The sequence below is a fragment of the Gordionus sp. m RMFG-2023 genome, chromosome 3, assembly GCF_954871325.1.
Source record: "Gordionus sp. m RMFG-2023 chromosome 3, tfGorSpeb1-WG-v2, whole genome shotgun sequence".
In the NCBI taxonomy this organism is placed as follows: Eukaryota; Metazoa; Nematomorpha; class Gordioida; order Chordodea; family Parachordodidae; genus Gordionus; species Gordionus sp. m RMFG-2023.
Genome location: NC_088777.1, coordinates 49,590,435 through 49,594,218, shown reverse-complemented (window position 1 = coordinate 49,594,218; position 3,784 = coordinate 49,590,435).

Genomic DNA, 3,784 nt, shown 5'->3' with positions numbered 1-3,784 from the left:
AAAGAAAGGTAAAGAAACCCCTTTATAAAAAATTTTAACACGCTAGCTCGACTCTTAATGATATAAAGTGTTATCAAGCGTTACTTTCAAAAGTATCGCGCATATATTTTTTTTCAAGAGATAAGTAACGCGCTATATAAAAACAAAATGCGTAAAATATTTAAGGGGGTAGGGGAAGAAATATAATTGTAAAAACATTCGATAAAATAAATAAGAAAGAAAAGAAGAGAAGAGAAATTAAAAACCTATAATTTAATTTATTAATTATTACATTTTAATAACAAAATCATTTCTATATTTTCATCTTAGTTCTTAATAGTGTTATTAAAAGGGTTAACTCAACATTATAGCGAGGAAAATATTGTCCTAAGCGTCGAGATTTCGTCAATAGATGATCAAATACTATGTGCCATCTATAATCTCTAGGCTTGCATAATATTTTTCTGGATTAAATATTGAGTTAGCCATTTAACAACACTTGTTTTCTTAAGCAGCGATAACTAAACACAAGTTTAGTTTGGTTAGATGACTGCTCAATGCTATAACACTAAGAGAGTAGACGGGGAGTTTAATTAAATAAATATATTTACAAAATATGGAAAAGTGGTATATACAATTTTTGATGCATAAAAAAAATAGCATCAAGTAGATTTTCTACTATATCGGTATACATGATTCATATCAAAGATTATAACCAATTTTAATAGTTTTTCTTGGGAAATCGGAATACTTAATCTTACAAAATTAGATGTTATTTTGGAATTGGAAGAATTAATGTATAGGCCAAGTTCAGCCCTAAAAATTTGGATGGATAATGGCAGCAAAGTTGTAATATAATCATCATAAGTTGGAGAATTCTAATAAATAAAATCTAAGTGAATATTATATAAGGATAATATTTTTGTAATAGCAACTTTATTGTAACATTTTGAAAGTTTTGAAAGGATTGAGAGATTAGAACCGTTGTCAAATAAAGAAAGGTTAAAATAACATGATACTAAATCAGACTAATATCCTCGTTAGAACTAAAATGATACTAAATCAGACTAATATCCTCGATTATATATACTTTTCTATAATATTCGTCCAATAATAAACGTTAGAACTAAAATGATACTAAATCTTTCTTAAATAATATGATAAAAATATAATCAAACTAAATTAATTTAAAAAAAATTAACATAATAAAAAATTAAAATTAAAAATTATAATTAAGTTGGTAAAATCATGATCTCTCCTTATACAAATATCCTCGAATATATATATACTTTTCTATAATTCATTTACATAATGTTTTACAAACAAACTGAAAAAAATCTTGAACTTTCTTTAATTTGAATAATCATTCTTTTTTATTCATCTTTCTTTAAATCATTTGCATTCGAAATTTAATTCTTTTTTCTTGAGTAGATTTGAATATCCTTCGGCTTTGTAATTTGGTTTAACAATTACAACACCCTTCCACTTAGATTAGTCCCACCATTCTGCGAGTATAGGCATGGTTCCCGATACATTCTTCTAGCTCTTTTAATTATATCTCGTTTTACTCCCACATTATCCTAGTCTTTGCTTGTTTCTAACGGTTTCTAGTAACTAATGACGGTAAATCTCTGACGATAATTTGTCTGCGAGTAACGATGGTTTCCACGACTTCTTGTTCGATTCTTTATCCTATACTAAATTTTTGATAAGCAATTGGCTATAATTTGTCTATGATTAACGATAGCATCCTGGTCTTCTTGTCAATATATCCCCTTTGCCTTAAGATCTCTTATACGATAATGATTTCTTGTATCTTTTGATCCAAAATAAAAATCCGATCTCTATTTAAGTTGATAATATTTAGCAAAATATCAGGTTGTTGATTAACCAAAAAATCTTCATAAAGAGAAACGGCTTTTCGTCATTAGAAAATTTATGCCGCAATCGAGCTCAATTAGAGATCGGATTTTTATTTTGGATCAAAAGATACAAGAAATCATAAGGGGATATGTTGACAAGAAGACCAGGATGCTATCGTTAATCATAAACAAATTATAGCCAATTGCTTATCAAAAATTTAGTATAGGATAAAGAATCGAACAAGAAGTCGTGGAAACCATCGTTACTCGCAGACAAATTATCGTCAGAGATTTACCGTCATTAGTTACTAGAAACCGTTAGAAACAAGCAAAGACTAGGTTAATGTGGGAGTAAAACGAGATATAATTAAAAGAGCTAGAAGAATGTATCGGGAACCATGCCTATACTCGCAGAATGGTGGGACTAATCTAAGTGGAAGGGTGTTGTAATTGTTAAACCAAATTACAAAGCCGAAGGATATTCAAATCTACTGAAAAAAGAATTAAATTTCGAATGCAAATGATTTAAAGAAAGATGAATAAAAAAGAATGATTATTCAAATTAAAGAAAGTTCAAGATTTTTTGAGTTTGTTTGTAAAACATTATGTAAATGAATTATAGAAAAGTATTCGAGGATATTTGTATAAGGAGAGATCATGATTTTACCAACTTAATTATAATTTTTAATTTTAATTTTTTATTATGTTAATTTTTTTTTAATTAATTTAGTTTGATTATATTTTTAACTTATTATTTAATAAAGAGTTAGTATCATTTTAGTTCTAACTTTTCTGATTTGACGAATATTATAGAAAAATATATATAATCGAGGATATTAGTCTGATTTAGTATCATTTTAGTTCTAACGAGGATATTAGTCTGATTTAGTATCATTTTATTCTAACCTTTCTTATTTAACAACGATTAAAATCTTCCAACTCTTATTCTAATTTTTCAAAATGTTACAATAATGTTGGAGAGTGGAGGCGACAGGGCAATTTCAACAATTCAGTCTAATTAACTCTCCCACTAGCCTCAGCAATATAAATAGCAATACCATATTGGTTCAGTGGTGTCTTGCAGCGATTGATCCAGGCTTTAGAAGATCAAAAGTCAGTCTAATTAACTCTGAAAAGAGATTCTAAATAAAGGGGGAAGGGGATGTATGAGATGACTATCGACACTAAGACAAAGAATGAGAGCAATAAAACAATGGTATCAATATTAATGGTCGTATTTCGGAGAATTAGTCGTTTAGCTAAAAAGAATGCGTCACAAGAGATCGTTATACGTACAAGTGATCGATGTAGCTAAAAGAATTTCGTTATAAATTTTTATTAAAGATATACGGTTGACTGTTATTTAAGTTGATAATATTTAGCAAAATATCAGGTTGTTGATTAACCAAAAAATCTTCATAAAGAGAAACGGCTTTTCGTCATTAGAAAATTTATGCCGCAATCGAGCTCAATTAGAGATCGGATTTTTATTTTGGATCAAAAGATACAAGAAATCATTATCGTATAAGAGAACTTAAGGCAAAGTGGATATATTGACAAGAAGACCAGGATGCTATCGACAAATTATAGCCAATTGCTTATCAAAAATTTAGTATAGGATAAAAAATCGAACAAGAAGTCGTGGAAACCATCGTTACTCGCAGACAAATTATCGTCAGAGATTTACCGTCATTAGTTACTAGAAACCGTTAGAAACAAGCAAAGACTAGGATAATGTGGGAGTAAAACGAGATATAATTAAAAGAGCTAGAAGAATGTATCGGGAACCATGCCTATACTCGCAGAATGGTGGGACTAATCTAAGTGGAAGGGTGTTGTAATTGTTAAACCAAATTACAAAGCCGAAGGATATTCAAATCTACTCAAGAAAAAAGAATTAAATTTCGAATGCAAATGATTTAAAGAAAGATGAATAAAAAAGA